Raw genomic sequence first — 22516 nt, 5'->3', positions numbered from 1 at the left:
ATAATACAACAAATAGAGGTTATAAGGAAAGATCAGAGTAAGGAGAACAAATAAAATGAGGGGGAAAAGAAAAGTGTTAAAAGCACAACATTAAGAAAAGAAAAAATAGTAGTAACCAAAAGCTGGAAATGCAGGTGTCCATTTTCCTTTCTACAAGTAAATGATCAGCTGTAAAGAAAAGCGCACAGCTTGGGACCTGGACAGTGTAACACATCTCTCCATCATACATAGACCTGCTTATATGTACCAAGCAACATGCAGGTAGGAAATTGGCTGTAGTACAGTTTGGTGGTTTTCTAAGTCCTGTCCCAGAAGCAGAAGTATCCCCGTCACCTGAGAACTTGCTAGAAATTCCCAAGCTCTGTCTCATTTTCTACCTCTTGCTCATATCCTGCTTGAAGAAAGCTCATGGAGCACAACCACACCACTCCCAATGGCAAGGGGAAAAGATTCCACCATTCTCTGCACCACTAAGCACACACTGAATTCGAAGAGGCCGACTCAGCCGCTGCCTCGGCCTGTTACTACCTGCAGCCATTTCTGCTTATCATTTCTGTGCTGTGGGGGATGAGGGGACTTCTGAATTCAACCTCCTATCTCCCCACAGTGAGGAAACTCAGGTCTGCTTTTCTCTAAGGACAACTCCACACTCAAGGTGTCTATTTTTCTCCCTATGCTCCTCCTCTTTCTCAAATTCCAGGTTCCCATTCACCGGGTAAGGAGCCTAGAAGCTGGCACTCTGGATCAGGTACATGGCACATACTTGAAATCCTGGCTAGTTGGGAGGCTGAGACAGGAGGATTGCAAGTTCAAGTCTCATCTGGAAAATTCAGCAAGACTGTTTAAAAATAATTTTTGGTGGTACTGGGGATTGAACCAGGGCCTGCCCACTGAGTTACATCTGCAATCCTTGTTCTGTTTTGTATTTTGAGACAGGATCTCACTAAATTGCCCAGGCTGACCTAGAACTTGTATTCAAAATTTTTTAAAATGTGTAAAGGGTTACAACGTCATGATAGTGCTTGCCTAGCATGCATGAGACCATTGGGTCCAATTCCTTGTATAGGAGAGAAAAACAAAGTTTCATTCTAACAGCAAGTAAAAAGCTGAACAACTGAAAAATCAACTCTTCTTAGATCTGCCAGTGAGGTCATAGGGCAAACTGCTGTACCAAAAACTAGAGAGATCCATACATACCCATGTTTAGAGAAGCACAACTTATAATAGCTCAATCTTGGAAGCAACCACTATGTCTATCAACAAATGAATGGGTAAAGAAAATGTGATATATGCAATGGAGTAGTACTCAACAACAAAGAAGGATAAAATGGAATCATCCGTAGGAAAATGGATGCTCCTTGAGATATAATACTAAGTGAAATATATCAGACACAAAAGTTTAAATATTGCATGGATTCTCTTATATGGAAAAATCTAAAGTATAAATAAAGAACAAATAAAAGACAGATGATAAGAAAAATGGAAGTAGACTTTGTGGAGATGGAAAAGGGATCTGGAGATGGGGGAGACAGGAGGGAGATGAGGAGAATGGAAAGTAAAAATGATTAAGACATAATATGCATACATACTAATTCCCCACAATGAATGTATTCATAATATGTTGCAAACAAATACTAGTAATAATTTTTAAAATGAGAAAGAGAGTCAGGTATAGTGGTGCATGCCTGTAACTCCTGCACCTGGGAGGCTGAGGCAGGGGGATCACTAAGAGTTCAAGGCCAGCCTGGACTACATAGTGCATTCAGAGCCAGCATGAACTACATACAGAAACTCTGTCTCAAAAAAGATAGAGACGGGGGAAGTGGTAGGGGTAGGGAAAGGAAAGAAGGGAGTGGAATTAATATGAGAAAGTGAAAAAATGGAAACAAAGTCTTTGTAAATTGGGAGGGATGGAGGGGTTGAAGGGAGGGTAGGGGAAGGGGGAAAAATAAGAACCAAGAGAGATTATGTAAAGGTGCAAATTTCCAATGATGAATGTCATTATATTGTATACCTAAATTGTACCAATAAAATAAAATTTTTTTAAAAAGGATATAGTCAGGGAGAGAGGGAGAGAGGGAGAGAGGGAGAGACAAAAATTTACAATTTACCAGAGCCAAATTCCAAGAGTCAAAACCTCCTTAGGAACCATTGCTGAGGTATAACAACCTGAATTGTAATAGATAAAACACTAGAGACACAGAATGTACACATCTGAGACTAAAAGACTCCAGGAGGTCTGGTCATGGCAGATAGCCACAATTTCATGAGTTTGACCTCTAGGTCCACACAGTGAAAAACATTTCATGATTCCAATAGAAAGAGGAAAGAAACCCTTTGAAGTATAAAACCATATGTTATTTTTCTTCACAAGGCCTGCTTTTAAGAGAAACTACTTTGCCAGAACTTAACCTCCTGGAATTTTAACACAGACTAACCTACTTGGGGGAAAGGAAAGGCCAAACTATAGCTCTCTCTGACCACCACCTCCCACCTAAGGGGGCAATGAGAAGCATAGGAGAAGGTCACAGTCCTGGCCACAGGCTCAATAAAAGACTGACAGCTCAGCAGAGTACTGTAAACCTCTCTCCTCCATTCACACTCAACCAGCACATTTTGCATGCACAGTACAGTTCCTCCTACCCAGAACAACATGTTCCCCTTTCAACACAAAAATTACAAAGTAAAAAAATACAAGTTTAAAGAGAACTGAACAAGCAACTGGAGCATCAAATATGGCAGGAATGTTAAAATTGTCAGACCAGGAATTTTTATAAATCATCACCAACATACTAAGGGCTTAACGGGAAAAGTAAATGACTTGCAAGAACAAATGAATAACATCAGTAGAAAACAGATATTATAAAAAAGAATTTTTTTGAATACTAGTGATGAAAACCACTGTAACACAAATGAAAAATGCCTTTCCTGGGCTAACTGATAGACTAGACATGACCAAGGAAAAAATTCTAAGCTTTTTAAATTTTTAAAAAATTAATTGTTTTATAATAGAAAATTATAAAATTGAGGTAACCTCTAAAAATGGTGAACTAAAGACCAGTAACAAAACACAGCCTTTCTGGGACCTGGAATTGAGATGCCTAGAAAACAGCAACTTCAAAAAGAAAAAAAGAAGCAGATCACAGGGATTAAGAGGAAAACTAAAAACTACAGAGATGCTGGACAAATAGTGCACAGTGCAGAGAAAAAAGCAAAGCAGTCTGGAAAGCTTACCCCAACTTCTGGGTAGGGAGACCTGTCTCTGCTTACACAAGGTAAGCCACAGAGGATCAGCAGCTCCAGAGAGAAACAATGGGCCAGGCCAACAGTGCTTGCCAAAGAAAAGTCCATGGCTATTACAAACCACAAAAACAGCATGAGGTTTTATTCTGAAAGTAACTCCTTCCTTATGGCAGTCTGGAGTTAAAAAAAAGAAATCTACCCGATTTGAGAGGGTTTAATCAATAGCCAGTTTGGAAATGGGTTATTTAAGACCGAGCTACAAAACAATTACAGGACAACTACACTTCAGGGTTTCTGGTGTCACCCTACCACAGTGACTGGGTGGGAAACAGCCACAAGGAACAGATAAGGAGAGAATACAGGCTGGATGTAGACCTCCTGAGAAGTTATGCTCAGGCCAGGAAGGACACAGGAGTCCCACCCTCAATGGTAAGAAACCAGGCAGGTCATGTATGGCTTTAAGAGGGGGCTGTGTCTAAAAGTCCTGGCATTAAATCCAGTGACTACTTGACTCCCTGGCCCCACTGCCTACATCCAACACAGAGCTTAATAGTCTGTTTGATTTCTCCATCTGTCAAAGTGATCAGGAATATGCTGCAGCTTGGATGACTTCCACAGCCTAGGGTTTACAACAGAGGAGACTCTGAAGTAGAAATAGGAGCACCTCACAAACCCACAGGTCATAAAAATAGGCAAATAAAGCTATATCTTGGGGTGCACAGAGGGACATGGAAACTGGGAATGGTTGGAGTGAACAGAGATGTAAGACCCACCACCCCCATCAGGAAAGGCAGGGCAGGGTTCAGCATTCATACACAAAAATGTGAGTGTTAAAACAAAAAAGGTCTTAGTAATGACTATCTCTCCATCTTATATGGTGGATATATACTGCAGCCTTTGAGAAGAAACAGAGGAATATTTTGGACTCATTTCTCTTTTTCTTCATTGGCTTTGGGGGGATTGGTTTTTTCTTTTTTCTTCATGTTGTACTCTTTTTTCTTCTACCTTTTCTTTGTTCTTTTCTGTTACTTTTATCTAACTTAAGTTCTTTTATCCTTTAATAGAATACTTTATTTCACTTTTCTCTCCTCATCTTCCTGTTCCTTATATTTCAAATTTTCCTCTTTTTATACTTTAAAAACCACAAAAGAACATGGAAAATGGATCCAACAGCTCATAGATGACACAGAGAACACTAATCTAAGATTAATTGGATTAGTGAAAAATCAGAAGATAGCACAAATGGCATACGAAATCTGTTTACAGAAATAATAGACAACTTTCAAAATATTGGGAAGGAATTGAATATACAGACAAGTGAGGCATATAGAACTTCACATAGTTGAAATCAGAAAGCCTCTTCACAACACAGCATAGTCAAAATCTCAAAAATCCAACACAAAAACAGAATCCAAAAAGCTGTTAGAAAAAAAGCAACAAATCACTTATAAAGTAAACCCATTAGAATTACAGCAGACCTTTCAATGTAAGCATTAAAGGCTCAGAGATCTTGGATTGAAGCATTTCAAGCCCTAAATGAAAACAATTTCCAACCCAGACAGATAAACACTGCAAAACTCTTTCAAACATGATGGAGAAATAAGGTCACAAAGACCACCGTGAAATTCATGACCATCAAACCAGCACTCCAAAAAGTTCTTGAGGACATCCTAAAGAGAAATAATGAAACCAACAGTCCCAAAAGGTCTAAAACAATGAATACATCAGGTAGGGACATCAGTTAAGCAGAAGGGGAGGGATCTCCAACAAGAAATTAATACATGACAGGAATAAGTCAGCACTTTTTAATAATAATTCTCAAAGTAAATGGTCACAAAGTCCCAATTAGAAGACACTGATTGGAAAATTGGATCAAAAAACAAACAGACAAACAAAAAAACAAAATCCAGGGGTACTCTGTGTAGAAGGAAAACATTCAATCTAAAAAGATGTTCAGACTAAGGCCAACTGGCTGCATGGCTTTGTCCTGTACAGACCTGGAGAGCTGCTGTTGAGGGAAGCAGGAGGCCAGGTCCCTGGAGTGGGGGAACAGAAACTGCAGACCCAGAGAACCCATCCCCACCTCCGCAGGGCATCTGAGACCTGAGACTCCTGGTGGAGAGGCAAGAAAGTAAAGAAAAATGAAAATGAACAGTGGAGCTCCACATTATCCGTGATTTCCCCAGTGTTTGAGAAGGCCAGTTCCCTTTCTGGTGCACGATACAGATGAAGATGAAGGAAGGTCCACAAAGAAAACATCTAATGAAAAGAGCAAGTTGAAAAACCAGATAGATGGTGTGGATGACCTTGACTTATCTCAGTCATCTGAAGCAGCCTCAGAGGACTGTGAATTGCTTTACCCTGAGTATGAGAATATTTTGCTGCTATTTGAACAACTCAGAATGGAGTACAACGATTCTGTTAGTGTATTAAAAATGTGGGATGTGTTACACTCATATAAAACATCAATAAAACTTTAAAAAGATCATGATGAAATGCTTATAGGCACCTTGCAAAAAACTTAAAAATTAGAATATAAGGTTAGAAGCCTACAGAAGAAACTAACAGAAATGAAAAAAGTGAAATCACAGTTAGAACATGAGAAACTACATCAAGAAGGAGAACTTGGCAATTTAAGATTTACCTTACAACAAGAAGAGGAGAAATGTTGATCAGTTTTATGAAAAAAATTAAAGAATGGTTAGGAAAAAAGAAAAGCAATATTATCAAGAAGTTGACGCAAAACGGCAACTTGAAATTTCTCTTAGAACACTAGATATTGAATTGAAGACTGTAAGAAATAAATTGAATTAGGTTTCTATTAGTCATGAAGATCTACTGGATAAAAATCACAGGTTTCAGGATGAAATTCTTAGGTTAAAACTAGAAATAGATGCAATAAAAAATCAGAACCAGGTAAAGGAAAAGAAATATCTGCAAGATATTGAAATTGCACATGAAAAGAATGATGACCTTCAAAGGACAATAAAACTGAATGAGGGAAAAATATCTCAGTGTAATGGACAGCTTAATAGTCTGACAGTAGAAAATACAATGCTAAATTCTGAACTGGAGAATGAAAAACAAAACAAAAAATATTCAACATCACTAGTCATTTGAGAGATGCAAATGAAAACAATGTTGAGATTCCAGCTCACCCCAAAGAATGGCTGCTATCATGAAATCAACAAGTAACAAATGCTGGTGGGGCTGTGGGGGGAAAAGGAACCCTTCTCCATTGTTGGAGGGAGTGTACTGGGGCAGCCACTGTGGAAATCAGTATGGAGATACCTCAAAGAACTAGGCTTAGAGGTTCCATTTGACCCAGCTATTCCCCTACTGGGTATCTTCCCCAAAGAATTAAAAGAATCATACCACAGTGATATATGTGCACCCACGTTCATAGGAGCACAATTCATGATAGCTAAAACTTGGAAACAACCCAAGTGCCCATCAACTGGAGACTGGATAAAGAAATAGTGTTTTTTTACTCAGCCATAAAGAACCAGAAACTAGAGACATTTATAGCTAAATGGATGCACATTGAAGTGATACTCTTAAGTGAAATAAATAAGACACACGTGTAAATACCAAATAGTTTCTCTAATGTGAGAAACTGAAAGTGTAAATGAGGACTAAAAGGTATAATAGATAATGTGAAATAGGAAGAAAAGATGCAAAGGGGAAGGGGAAATGGGAGGGTTAGGGGAAAAGAAAGAAGGGAATGGAATTAATATGAGAAAATGAAAAAATGGAAACAAAGTCTTCGTAAATAGGGAGGGGTGGAGGGGTTGAAGGGAGGGCAGGGGAAGGGGGAAAAATAAGAACCAAGATGGATTATGTAAAGGTGCAAATTTCCAGTGATGAATGTCATTATATTATGTACCTTAAATGTACCAATATAATTAATTTAAAAAAGAAAAATAAATCAAGAAAAGACTGGAAACAGAATTTGAATCATACCACTCTAAACTGGCTGCTGCTGTACACGGTTATGATGAAAGTCATACATCAAAAAGAGATGTGGCACTTGCTTTCCAGAGAGCAAGGGATGAGTGGGTTCATTTACAGGACAAGCTGAATTTTGATATATCTAACCTAAAAGATAACAATGAGATGCTTTCCCAACAGCTTTCCAAAGCTGAAAGAAAATTCAGTAGCCTAGAAATTGATCTCCATCATACAAGAGATGCTCTTAGAGAAAAGATTTCAGTTTAGAACAGATACAAAGAGACCTAGAGCAAACACAGTGTCAAAGGAAATTAAACACATGTATCAGGATGAACAAGGGAAATACATGGGAAAGCAGGACTCTAGAGAAGAGAGATTATCTCAACTGCAAAGTGAAAATGCATTGCTTTGACAGCAGTTGGAGGATGCTCACAACAAAGTTGACTGTGAAGAAAAGACAGTAATTAATATCCAAGACCAGTTTCATGGTATTGTGAAGACACTTCAACGTGAAAGTAGAAAACAAACTCTCATGCTAGAAGACAGAAATAAAGAGTTAATGGGTGAATGTAATCATTTAAAAGAAAGAATATATCTGTATGAAGAGGAGAAAACAGAAAAAGAATCTGAAGATAATAAAGAACAACTAAAGAAACTTACTGAGTTAACAGAATGTCTGTAATATTCTTTGGATCAAGAAAAGAAGAAAAAGGACCGGGGGATTCAGTTCAGTGGCTCCATCGCCTGCCTTGTAAGCACAAGGTCGCAAGTTCGATCCCTGGTACCAAAATATAAATAAAAATTTTAAAAATAACTAAAGAAAAGAAGGAAAATGGTGAATTACAAAAAAGAGCTAACTGGGTAAAATTTTTATATGTCAAATCTTATCAACCATTCATTAAATGATTTCACTAACTTTACTAAAGCTAAAAAAATAAACAAATAAAAAGAAGTTCATAGATCAAAAGCTAAAGAATGAAAAACAATATTTCAAGCAACAAGATCCCAAAATTAAGCAGGAGTGGCTACCCTATTGTCAGATGAAGTGGACTTTAAGCCAAAATTGATTAGAAGAGACAAAGTCACAATATATTGGTTAAAGGAACCATGAAGCAAGAAGAGGCAACAATTATAAGTGTATATATACTGAGTATCAGCACACTCAATCTAAAAAAATAAACATTACTGGACATAAAAGGTCAGATATTCATCACCACAATTATAGTGAGGAGGATCAATACTCCACTATCACAAATAGATTAACTAGAGAAAAAGTCAACAAAGAAATATGAATTGAACCACACTGTCAAACAAATGAAATTGATATATATTTACAAAGTGTTCTACCCAATGACAGGGTAAACATTCTTCTCAGCAGCACATAGAACCTTCTCCAATCTATTAATCTATGAATTTCTTTTTAGATTGTTTTTCTTCTACACAGAATACCCTTGAATTTTGTTTTTTGATCCAGTCTACCAATCTGTGTCTTCTGATAGGGAAACTGTGACCATTTACTTTGAGAGTTACTACTGAAAAGTACTGATTTATTCCTGTCATTGTCCAAAATACACCACAAAGTAGCACATAAAGCATGGTTAAATATTTATAAAAGAGTAAAGATTATCCCCTGCATATGATCAGATCATAGTGCAATGAAACTAAAAATCAATGGCAAAAGAAAATATAGAAATTATATATAAACAGATGGATATTAAATAATACAGCCTTGAATAATCAGTGGGTCAGAGAAGAAATTAAGGAAAAACTTAGTCAACTCCTATAATCAAGTACCAATGCCAGTACAACAAACCAGAACTTGTGGGATACAACGAAAATAGTCCTAAAGTGAAAATGTAGAGTGTAGAGCTATGAATGTTCACATCAGAAAGAGAATGATCCAAAACAATAACATGATGATGAACCTCAAGGTCCTAGACAAACAAAAACAAACCAAATCTAAAGCTGGTACAAAGAAGGAAATTATAAAGGTCAGAGCAGAAATTGAGACTGAAGAAACAATACAAAGAATCAATGAATCGAAGAACTGGTTCTTTGAAAAAATAAACAAAACACACAAACCCTTAACCAACTATACCAAAAAAGGAAAGAAAAGATCCAAATCAATGTCAAAATAACAATGGTCACCACCACAATTCAGAACACTTGCATTCCAACAAACTGGAGAATCAAAAAGAAATGAATAGATTACTACATGCATATAAATTACTGAAGGGAGCACAGAAAGAGTTCTCAAGTTCATATGAGCAAAGTGTTCACTCTGTATGTGCCAGGAGGAGGGCTGGCTACCCTCCAAGAGTTTGCCCTTGAGGGAATAAACACCACAGTCTGAAATATTTGGGAAAAGGAGCCAGAGCCGAGAACAGGCTCCTAAGACACATACGCCTTATTGGCATGAGGCCACCTTTGTGTTACATGATAGATAAGCTAACAGGAGAAAATCGAGCTTTGGGAGACTCTTAGAACTGCATGCAGGAATTTTGCATGCAAGACCCAGACCAACTACTGTCTTGGGATTTCCCCAGTTGTCTTCAGGTGTTGAGCCAAGTTGCTACTCCTACTGGTGATACATTAAAACTAGGTGCAGGACTTCTCTGCCCAGCGGGACCCCAACCAACTGCCCTCTCCTTGGGATTCTGCCGCTTGGGTTGTCTTCAGGTGTTGAGGCACGGCCTGACGACTGGTGCTTTATTACTTCTATTCATCATACTTTCTTTTTAATATTTTCATTGCTTAACCTTGTAGTAAAGCTATCTTTACTTTCACTTTCATGCGGCGTGGTGTGACTTTCATTGGGAATCAAGCCTCAATCTAACTAAATGGTGCACTTAAGTAAGTTGTTATTGACCTTTGCTACAACAATTACTAAAAATGAACCAAGAAGTTATAAAAGCACTTAATAGGTCCCGCCGCTCCCGCCCCAGAGTAAGGGGCTTCCGGGCCATCATCCGTCCCGCCCCTGCTGGCCAGAGGAAGGGGTTTCTGAGCCCCTGTCCCACCACTCCTGGCCCAGAGGAAGGCGCTTCTGGGCCACTGTCCCATCTCTCCCATCTCAGAGGCGGTGAGCCACACAGGCGCCAACAGCACCCCCTCCTGGGTCGAACTAAGAAGACACGTAAATAAGTCTCAAAACCAGACTTCCAGATCACCTAAAGCAACCTCAAAGGGAAATGAGATGGAACACTCCGAAACTCCACCTGGACCCCCTGAACTGGCAACAGAAAAGGATCTGGAAAAAATGAAATCAGAAATAATTTCTCAGATAACAGCAGAGATTGTGCTCCTAGTGCAGGACATGATTAATAAATCTGGAGAGAACCCGATGGAATCCCAATATAGGAAACAAATGGAATCCATAAAACAGATGCAAATAGATTTCCAGGAGATGAAAAACTCCATTGAAGGTCTACACAGTAGAATGAGCCAATGTGAGGACAGAATTTCAGATATAGAACATAAGATTGCAATTAGTGACCAGGAAAAGAAAAATTGCTTCAAAATTATAAGGGGACACAAGAAATAAATCCAGCAGCTGCTAGAAGATGCAAAGAAGAATAACATAAGACTGATTGGAGTCAAAAAAGAAAAGGAGAGAGTGCAGATGACATAAAAAAACTCTTCACAGAATTCATGGCAGAAAACCTCCCAAGCAGGGGAAAAGAACTTGACATACAGATAAGTGAGGCATATAGGACTCCAAATAGCCTTGATTAAAAAAAAATAAATCTACACATAGGCATATAATTGTTAAGATTCCAGAAACTCAACAGAAGAACAAAGTTCTACAAGCAGTTAGAGAAAAGAAACAAATCACATACAAAGGAAAGCCCATCAGAATCACAGCAGACTTCTCAACACAAACCATTAAGGCAAGAAAAGCTTGGAGTGACATATTCCAAGCCCTAAAAGAAAACAGCCTCCAACCCAGATTGATGTACCCTGCAAAACTATCTTTCAAAATGGATGGAGAAATAAGATACTTTCATGACAAAGAGCGCCTTAGGAACTTCATGAATACCAAATCAGTACTCCAAAGAATTGTACACAATATCCTAGGAACAGACATTGAGGATCACAACCCCAGAAAGCAAAGCAGAATGAACGCATCTGGCATGACAAGAAATTAAATGTAAAGGGAGAGAACCCAACAAAAAGAAAAAGTCATGGCAATGACAAGTCAACAAGTTTCAGCTATAACCATCCATGTTAATGGTCTCAATTCACCAATCAAAAGAAATAGACTCGCAGAATGGGTCAAGAAGCAAAATCCAACAATAGGCCACATACAAGAAACACACTTAATTCAAAACGAAACTCATACACTAGAAGTTAAAGGGTGGAAAACAATACTCAATATGATGGGAACCCTAAAAAAAGGAGGAGTAGCTCTCCTCTTTGCAGATCAAGTACATTTCAAACCAACACTGATTAAGAGAGACAAAAAAGGACACTACATCCTTGTAAATGGAACAATCCAAGAGGAAGAGGTGACAGTCATAAATATCTCTGCACCAAACACTAGTGAGCCCAACTATATAAAACAAATACTAACAGACATGAAAAGTCATATATGCACTAATACAATTGTAGTGGGGGACCTCAACACCCCACTGTCACAAATAGATAGATCAACTAGACAAAAGATAAGTAATGAAATACTAGAACTCAATCAAACTCTTGAACAAATGAACATAACAGATGTTTACAGAGTCTTCCACCCCACAAAATCAGAATAGACATTCTTCTCAGCTGCACGTGGTTCATTCTCCAAAATAGACCACATACTCACACATAGAACATGTTAAAGTAAGTGCAAAGGAATTGAAGTTATCCCCTGTATATTATCAGACCATAGTGCAATGAAATTTAAGATCCATAGCAAAAGAAACTTGAAAAATTTCATAAACACGTGGAAATTGCAAAACACACTTCTGAAAAACCAATGGGTCACCGAGGAAACTAAGGAAGAAATCAGACAGTTCCTTCAATTAAATGACAATGACAATACAACATATCAGAATCTATGGGACACAATGAAAGCAGATTTAAGAGGGAAATTCATAGCAGTGAATACGCATATTAGGAAAACAGAATGAACCCAATTAAACAACCTGATGCTGCACCTCAGGCTTCTAGAAAAAGAAGAACAGGACAACCACAAAGCTCATACAAGAGAGGAAATTATAAAGATCAGAGGAGAAATCAATGTAATGGAGACTAAGAGAACAATACAAAAAGATCAATGAAGCCAAGAGTTGGTTCTTTGAAAGAATCAACAAAACTGACAAATCCTTAGCAAACCTTATCAGAAAAAGGAAAGAAAAGGCCCAAATCCATGCAATTAGGAATGAAAAGGGTGAAATTACAACAGACCCAGCAGAAATACAGAGGATCATCAATACCTACTTCCAGAACCTATACACCAATAAGATGGACAACACAGAAGAAATAGACAGATTCCTCCATACATATGAATTACCGACCAATGAAATTGAAAACATAATTAAAAACTTACCAACTAAGAAAAGCCTGGGCCCTTATGGCTTCACTACTGAATTCTGCAAGACATTTAGAGAAGAACTATTGCCACTACTGTTTAAACTCTTCAATGAAATTGAAAGGGAAGCAATACTCCCAAATTCATTCCTGGAAGCAAGCATCACCTTGATCGCCAAAGCAGAGAATGACCCAACCGAAAAGGAGAACTCTAGGCCAATCTCACTAATGAACATAGATGCAAAAATCCTTAATAAGATACTGGCAAATAGAATGCAGAAGATCATCAAGAAGATCATACACCCTGATCAAGTGGGATTCATCCCAGGGATGCAGGGATGGTTCAATATACGCAAATCAATCAATGTAATACACTATATCAATACAGCCGAGGACAAAAACCATATGATTATCTCCATAGATGCAGAAAAAGCATTTGACAAAATCCAACATGCATTTATGATAAAAACCCTACAAAAAATTGGAATAGATGGTCTCTACCTCAAACTGATAAAACCCATCTATGAAAAACCAACAGCCAGTATCATACTAAGTGCTCAAACTGAAATCCTTCACACTGAAATCAGGAACAAGACAGGGATGTCCACTACCACCACTCCTGTTCAATATAGCTTTAGAACCATTAGCCACAGCAATTAGACAAGAGAAACAAATAAGAGGAATAAAGATAGGAAATGAAGAAGTCAAATTGTCATTATTTGCAGATGACATGATACTCTATATAGAAGACCCCAAGAACTCCACCAAAAGTCTTCTAGACTTAATAAACAAATTCAGTAAAGTGGCTGGATACAAGGTCAACACACAAAAATCAATAGCTTTCCTCTACATGAATAACAGACTCACTGAGAGAGAAATAGGGCAAATAATTCCTTTCACAATAGCATTCAAAAAGCTGAAATACCTAGGAATCAACCTAATGAAAGAAATCAAAGATCTCTTCTCTGAAAACTATAGCACTCTGAAAAGAGAGATTGAAGATGATATCAGAAAATGGACAGACATCCCCTGCTCCTGGGTAGGAAGGATTAATAGAGTGAAAATGGCCATACTTCCAAAACTGCTATATAGATTCAATGCAATTCCAATTGAGATCCCAGCAGCATACTTCATGGACCTTCAGAAAACAATCCAAAAATTCATTTGGAACAAGAAGAGACCCAGAATAGCAAAAGCAATTCTAGGTAGCAGAGACATGGCAGGGGCTATCACAATCCTCAACTTGCAACTCTACTACAAAGCTACTGTGATAAAAACAGCATGGTACTGGCAAAGAAACAGACCTGAGGACCAGTGGAACAGATTAGAAGACGCAGAAACAACGCCAGACACACTCAGCCATCTCATCTTCGATAAAGGAGCCAAACACCCTCAGTGGAGGAAAGATAGCCTCTTTAATAAATGGGGCTGGAAATATTGGGTCTCAATTTGCCAAAGATTAAAACTAGACCTATATCTCCTGTCATGCGCTAAACTAAAATTGAAATGGATTAAAGATCTAAATATTAAAATAGAAACGCTGAACCGGCTGAAACAGAGGTTAGGTAGAACTCTTGAAGACATCGGTGTAGGAAAAGATTTTATGAACAAAACGTCAGTTGCCAGTGAACTAGCACAAACAATCAACAAGTGGGATCTCTTCTTATTAAAAAGCTTCTGCACAGCAAGAGAAACCACCAACAGTGTGAAGAGACAACCCACAATGTGGGAAAAAATCTTCTCCTGCTGTTACTCAAACAAAGGTCTACTATCTCAAGTCTATAACGAACTTAAAAAGATCAGACCTCCTAAATTAAAAGAACCAATCTGAAAATGAGCATCTGAAATGAACAGACATTTCTCAGACAAAGAAGTAGAAGCAGCAAATAAATACATGAAAAAATGTTCAACATCACTGGTCATTCGAGAGATGCAAATGAAAATAATGCTGAGATTCCACCTCACTCCAGAAAGAATGGCTGCTATCATGAAATCAACCAATAACAAATGCTGGCAGGGCTGTGGGGAAAGAAGAACCCTGCTCCACTGCTGGTGGGAGTGTAGACTGGTGCAAGCACTGTGGAAATCAGTATGGAGATACCTCAAAGAACTAGGACTGGAAGTCCCATTTGACCCACCTATTTCCCTGCTGGGTATCTTCCCCAAAGAATTAAAAGAATCATACCACAGTGATATATGTGCACCCACGTTCATAGCAGCACAATTTGTAATAGCTAAAGCTTGGAAACACCCCAAATCCCCATCAACTGGAGACTGGATATAGAAAATGTAGTTGTTTTATAAAATGGAGTACTACTCAGCCATAAAAAATGAGAAATTAGAGACATTTATATCTAAATGGATGCACATTGAGACAATGTTCTTAAGTGAAATAAATAGGACACATATGTATAAATACTGAATAGTTTCTCTAGTGTGAGAACCTTAAAGTGCAAACAAGGACTAAAATACACAATAGATTGTGGGAAATGGTAGAATTCAGCTATCTAGTTCACAAGAAGTTTGTTAACTAAGAGAATTAAGTCGTTTCTGGGAAATTCCACAAGTCTATTTGTTAAGAGAAGGCCAGAAAACTTTGAGACCTTGTAAAAGTCTCACAGGAGAAAAACAGGTTTTCCTAGTTTTCTTATTTACCATTTTCCGGGATCAGAGGACCGCGACCCAATGACTCTAAGGGTGGTAAGAGAGATAGGACTCACTATGCACATCTGTGATGTTTATGGTGGGCCCGTGGGCTTGATTTTTGGCTAAAGTCGTCCTGCTGTCTTGATACTATCTGATAAGAAGAGGGCTGCGGTGCGCTCTTTGATGTACAGGATTGGTGAATGGAAACAGGGGACTTGTGAATTCTCCTGTAGCTTTTGTGAGTCACTTAAAGTCACTGGTTATCATCAGAGGTGAAAATCAGAAAGACGATAGCCAGAATAACTAAGCTGCTTTCCTACATGTATAAAAGCCTTGTTTCTTCCCTTTGTGATGGTCCAATAGTGCCAGAGGAATTAAACTGCTGCTCGTCCCCCAGGCTGTCTCCTTTTCTTTCTTCAAAAGTTGGTATTTTCCGGGGTCTCCGGTTTCCCTCTAGAGAAACCAACGACAATAGATAATGTGAAATAGGAAGAAAAGGGGCAAAGGGGAAGGAGAAGTGGGAGGGCTAGGGGAAAGGGAAGAAGGGAATGGAATTCATATGAGAAAATGGAAAAATGGAAACAAAATCTTTGTAAATAGGGAGGGATGGAGGGGTTGAAGGGAAGGTTGGGCAAGGGTGAAAAATAAGAACCAAGAGAGACTACATAAAGGTGCAAATTTCCAATGATGAATGTCATTATTTGTATACCTAAAATGTACCAATGATTAGAATGAATAATTGATAATGCAAAATAGGAAGAAAAAGTCCAAAGGGGTAGGGGAGTGGGAGGGGCAGGAGAAAGGAAGAATGGAAAAGAAAAATGATGAGAAATGGAAAAAATGGAAATAAAGTCTTTGTAAATAGGGAAGGGTGGACAGGGTGAAGAGAGGGCTAGAAATGGGGAAAAAATAAGAACCAAGATGCATCATTGGGTACAAGTTCCCAATGAGAAATGTAAACGTGTTGTATACCTAAAATATACCAATAAAAGAATTTAAGTAATAAAAAAATAAATAAATAAATAAAAACACAATAGTTCAGTAACAATTAAATTGGGGCAATAATTTTTTTTAAAAAACTAATTGGTTGGGGATTTAGTTCAGTGGTGCCCCTGCCTGCCTTGCAAGCCTAAGGTCCTGAGTTCAATCCCCAGTACCAAAAAAAGCTAACCAACTAAGAAAAGCCTAGAATACAATGAACACATTCTCCAGTGAATTTTATAAGACCTTCAAGAAAGATCTAATGATAATACTTCTCCAACTTTTTAATGAAATTGAAAACCAAGAAATACTTCCTAACTCATTCCTGGAAGCTAACATTATCTTGATTTCAAAAGAAGACAAGGACTTAACTAAAAAAGAAAAGTACAGGCCAATCTCTAATAAACATAGGTGCAAAGGTCCTCAGTGAAACACCGGCAACCAGAATGCAATAAATCTTTAAAAAGAGTATACGTCATTACCAAAATAGTCTTCATCACAGGAATAGAATGATGGTTCAACATATGCAAATCAATAAAAGTACTACTTCACATAATTAGAAGCAAAGACGAAAATCACATGATCATCTCAACAGACGCAGGAAAGGCTTTTGATATAATCCACACCTATTCATGATAAAAACTCTAAAGAAAATAGGTATAGAAGGACTTTATCTCAATCTGATAAAACCCATTTATGACAAAGCTACAACCAACATCACACTAAATGGGGAAAAACTGAAAGTTTTTTTTCTAAAATCAGGAACAAGACAAGGATATCCACTATCACCACTTCTGCTCAACACAATATTTGAAACTTTTGCCAAAGCAATCAGACCAGAAAAAGAAACAAAAAGGGTATGCATACTAAGGATTTTTAAAAAGGTAGAAGTGGGCTGGAGATTTAGCTCAGTGGTTCTGCCGCCTCCCTCGCAAGCACAAGGTCCTGAGTTCGATCCCTGATACCAAAAAAATAAAAAATAAAAAGGTAGAAGTTGAACTATCCGTATTTATAGATGACATGATCCTTTACATAGAATACCCAGATCATCCCACCAAAAGACTGCTAGTACAAATAAATTCAGCAAAGTAGCAGGATATGAAATCAACACACAAAAATCAATAATGTGCCAGTACACCAATAATGAGCCTACCAAGGAAGAACTGGGAAAAAATATTATTTAAAATAGCTTCAAAAATATTAAATACTTCAGAATTAACTTAAAGAAGTGAAAAGCCTCTCTTACAAAAACTACAATATTCTGAAAAAGGAGATCCAAAAGGACATCAGAAATGGAAAGGTATCCCCAGTTCCAGGTTAGACAGAGCAAATAGAGCCAATACTTTCAAAGCTGATATATAGATTCAATGTAATCCCAATCAAAATACCATCAGCATTCCTAACAAAACTAGAGAAAACAAACCTAACCTGGATTTCAATTGTCTCATCTCTCACCCCTAACACTGAGGTATGAGTCAGAATATTTTGTAGAAGGCCACAGAAATCCAACTCAAATTAGCTTTGGTGGAAAGAGAATTTATTTGCTCAAGGTATACAAAGAGGATGAGCAAATGAACTACGAGGTCAGAGAGGAGGCTGAGCCTAAAGAACAACCTGAACCGCACAGACTAGCTGGGTTTATTCCCTGACTCAGCCTCTGCTTTGTCAATTTAATTCTTTCTCTCTAAAACCAACAAATATGGCCAATGAAAGCTCCTAGATCTTCAGCTAGCAGGCAGGTTGTTATAGTTGGAACTCAAATGTCCCCTAAAGCCCCACATATTGAAGACTTGGACCTTGAGGTGATGTTATTGGGAGGTGGTAGAACCTTGAAGAGGTGGGACCTAGTGAGAGAGGTCATTGAGAGCATGTCCTGGAAGGCGACTGTGGTGCCACCGCTCCCTCTTGCTCTCCTGGCCACAACATGAGTGCTTTTGCTGGACCATCCACTCGCAACATGATGTGCTACATCACTACAGGCCCAAAGGAACAGAGCCAGTTAATCATGGACTAGAACCTCCAAAACTGTGAGCCAAAATAAACCATTTCTTTTTATAAGTTGACTATTTCAGGCATTTAATTATAGTGATGGAAATCTGACTAACAGAGATGCACGTAGAAATATCTTCTGAGGAAACACTGCAACAAACTAATTTTGAGTAAAGTGTACAACTTTGATGCACCCAAATATAGTCAATTGGATATGCTCATACAGGAACATGGGTGCTTCACTTATAACCATGGTAGAATATATGGGAAAGCATGATATATGATAGAAAATTCGACATATATTCACTAAATTGGTATTTTGAAACAACTTACAATACTACTTGTAAAAAGTTTAATGATATTTTTCAATGAAAATAAATATATTAACTTTAAATGAAAAAGAATATAAAATGTGTATGGGAGACAATTTCAACTTTAAAAAATATATACTAAAATCACTGGAAGAAAATTTACTAAAATATTAACAGTGTTTATCTTGGATAAGTGAACTGTGGCAATTAGGGTGGACTGTCAACTTGATTTGCTTTGCAATTCACCCTGGGGATTGGTGGTGCATATGTTTAGGTGTGTCTGGCTGATCATGGAGGCATAGCTTTGACACCTATGTCTGGTCCCTTGCCCTTTCCTCTGTGGTACTGTTCCATTGCTTTGTTTGAAATAAGCATGAAGTAAGCAGCTTTGTTCTGCCGTGCTTCATGTTCCTCCACCATACTATTTCTGCCTTGGAGCCAGCTGACTATAAATGCACTGAGACCTCTGAAACTGTGAGCTAAAATAAATCTCTTGTCCTTTAAGTTGTGCACGCCAAGTGTTGTATCTCAGTTATGAAAAAGCTTCCAAATATAGAAAAACTGGTACTGAGAGTGCAGTTGCTGCTGTGTCTATGCCTGACCATGTGGATTAGAAGCCTTTGGAACTGGTTTGCTGGAGGAGTTTGGAAATATTTGGAGATGTAAACCAGAGAAGCCTTACAATACATTAAGGAGAACCTGATAGGTGATTCTGGCTGGAGCTCAGAGGTTCAGAACGCTGACAAAAAGGCAGACAGTAAAGGCCAGTTCGAGAGGTTTCAGTTAGGAACAAGGACTCCATTGGCACTAGGACTAGAGCCCATGTGTGTTGCACTCTGGCAAAAAAAAACATTGTCTGGGCCAGGGATTTAGCTCAGTGGTTTCACCTCTTGCTGCGCAAGCGCAAGGAACCGAGTTCAATCTCCGGTACCAAAAAGCAAAAAAAAAAAAAAAACCAAAAAAACATTGCCTACATTTTCCCCATGTCTTGAAACTTTGTAAGAGACTAAAATTAAGGACCATTTAATCTGGCAACAGAAATATCAACATTAGATCAACATCCAGTCTGTGGTATGAGTACTGCTGACTGCTTTTAGACAGATTTATAGTGAGAATTAGGAGCAAAAAGCAGAGTAGAAAATTTTGAAAAGCTGAGTTTTTGGATTAGAAAGAATCAAAGAACCATGTATAAAGATAGAGCCAATGGAGGTGTGGATGCTAAAGAGATTAGAACCATTAAAAAGAAACTTAGTCCTTTATACAGAGAGAAGAAAGATTTCTTGAGGGCATCTCAGAAATCAGCAAGACACTGCCTCATGCAGGCTTAAGGGGACAAAAGAGTCAAGCTGTTATTTGAGAAGCGAGACCCTTCTGGAGAAGGGCCTCCTAGGAAATTTGCTCCCAGAACACACTTCACTGTGCTCAGCCTGTCAGGCACTCAGAGGCTGACACAGATGTAGTCCAAGTAGCCTGGCTACTGCTTCTGCTGACAGCAGACCTTGGCACTGTCCACATAATGTTGGTTTTATCAGCATGCAGAATGAAAGATTTGTGAGATCAAGGAGGCTTCCACCTAGATTTCAAGAAAGGCCTGGAAAGCCAAGACCGGAGCCCCTCGCAGGGCAGTGCATGAAGCTATGGGAATGAAGTCAAAGTTGCAGTGGAGGCCCAGGAGGTTAAAAATGCCAGGAGGGTGAAACGTCTGCCAGGAAGCTGCAGGCAGAAAATGGAGCCAGCCCAAGACAGAGACTGTATGGACTACAATGACCAAGATCACAGGGGTGGAGTCATCCAAGCCCTTTGGAACTTTCCTCTCACTACCTACCATATGCTCCTTTGACAGGAGGTGTCTTGCTGGGTTCCAGTCTTGTTTTGTTCTGGTTCTTTTGTATTCCCTATTCCTCTCTTGGAATGGAAATACTGACCCTGTGCCACTGTATCTTGGAAGTATGTAACTTGTTTGTTTTTATTTTAACTCTTACAGAGGTACATAACTAACAGTTTGCCTTGAGTCCCAGGAGAAACTGACCTAGACTTTTGAAAAATGCTGGAACTGTTGAGACTTTGGGGAAAGAATTATTGAATTTTTGATGTATGCCAGATAGTTACTTTATGTTAGGTGGAATTATGAACTTGCTATTGTCTTCATTTGGAGATTCAGTAGGATTTAAGATGTGTTTCGGTAAAAAGTTGACAAGGGGTGGGATGTAGCTAGTTTTGCTAGTTGTGTGACCTTCAGCAAATTCCTTAATTTCTGAAGCCTCAATTTTTCTCACCTATAATAAAGATATTTCTAAGACATAACGGAATTCTTGTATGGATTAAGCGACATAACACATATGATCTACTCAGGCTGAACCTAGAATATGGCAGTCACTCCAAGTTCATTTTCAGCCAGCATAATGTTATACACCTATAATCCTAGCACTCTGGGAGGCTGAGGCAAAAGGATTACAAGTTTGAGGCCAACCTGGGCAACTTAGCAACTTAGTGAGAATGTCTCAAAATTTTAAAAAAGGATGTAGCTCATTGTGAAGGCCAACGATTTAGTCCCCAGTAACAAAAGAAAAGTTCATTTTCTTCTTCAACCCCCCCCATCACAAATCCTTTCCTTCTCTCCCCTCCATTTCAATAAAAACCATTTGCTATCAAACCTCATATGTTGCATGAGTAAATACAAAACATGATTTTCCTTGAGCATACAAACTCACTAAGCCAAAGGGAAAATTGTAAGCCTTTAAAGTCACAGTGGTTGCGAACTTCACTACTAGATGAAAAAGAAAAAAAAGCCACATGAAGTGTTTTGACTATGTAATTATAACCAGTGTCCAAAATCCTGGCCTTTATTATGGTTCTGTTGCTATTGTTTATTTGGATATTTATTTTGCTTTCCAATCTCTGGTCCTCCAAACTAATAAAACATAAAGATTATATGAAAGTCATTCTATGGGGGAAATATTTACACATCACTAAATTCTGTTTAAACTGACCTAAGAAAATCTCTTATTACATTAAGGAATTGGAAGATAGGAAGATAAAGACCTATCAAGCTTCACTGAATCATGATGTTCCATAACTACTTTGAGGGGTCCATTATTAAAAACATGCCTCAGAGATGTAGTTCATTACCTTATTTGTGATGGAGAGAGCACAAGCATACCAATGTTTCTTGACCTCTACTAGACCATGAACCCTTTAAGATTATAATGGATCCCTCTCCTCAGGCATTTATGAAATTTTGCCCATTTTTCAGTTTAAATGGTTAACCCCTCACGGAAGGCATTTATAGGCTTTCTGTGGACTCAAGTTGGTCCCTTCCTTAGCAAGATTAATATACCTAAATATTCTACATGAACACTTCCATTCTTATGAAACCATTCTCATGATAAAACCACAGTTTTAAAGAAGAAATATCTGAACTGTATTTTTAAAGGATTTTAATATAAACAATTCTATATCTGCTTCCTGGGACAAGATACACAGTGAGTTTTTTCACACAGACTGCCCTCACTCCTTACAGTCTTCACCCCTGCAACCTCTCTAGGGCTCTCCTCTCTATCCCGTGCCCTAACATCAGTCTAGGATGGACTCCAGGAATATAACTCTTCCAATCATGAGGCACAGAAAGGAAGTGTACATCTACTTAATCTGCTTTGAAAAGGTTAAGGATTTGTTGAACTGAGATGAGGTACATAGTGCAAGTAACGATTATAAGTGTGACAAGTACCAGTTGTGGAGCATCCATTATGTGCCAGGCACTGTGCCAGGTACTTTACATTCATAATATAAAATCTTCTCAACATGGCTGCAAAGTAGGTGTTGTTATAATATCTATTTTACAGATATATAATATCTTAAAGTTAGAAAGTGGTTGAGTT

General features: G+C 38.2%; 1 protein-coding gene and 1 pseudogene across 4 annotated transcripts in view; both read right to left on the bottom strand.

The window, feature by feature from the left end:
- Tmem117 (transmembrane protein 117) overlaps positions 1-22516 on the bottom strand; it is a 569660-nt gene that overhangs the window by 369794 nt on the left and 177350 nt on the right. The window lies entirely within an intron of this gene.
- The window catches only part of LOC147821496 (small ubiquitin-related modifier 2 pseudogene), a 99392-nt pseudogene that overhangs the window by 37555 nt on the left and 39321 nt on the right, over positions 1-22516 (bottom strand). The window contains exon 1 of the transcript XR_015446951.1: positions 1-22516. This exon is cut by the window's left edge and continues 37555 nt beyond it; it is cut by the window's right edge and continues 39321 nt beyond it. The product of XR_015446951.1 is annotated as a small ubiquitin-related modifier 2 pseudogene (transcript).

This window comes from Heterocephalus glaber, unplaced genomic scaffold (assembly GCF_053883595.1).
Source record: "Heterocephalus glaber isolate CG9 unplaced genomic scaffold, H.glaber_assembly_v1.0 deba00001733, whole genome shotgun sequence".
NCBI classification, from domain to species: domain Eukaryota; kingdom Metazoa; phylum Chordata; class Mammalia; order Rodentia; family Bathyergidae; genus Heterocephalus; species Heterocephalus glaber.
Note: the sequence above shows the minus strand (reverse complement) of the source record. Positions and strands in the feature narration are given on the sequence as shown.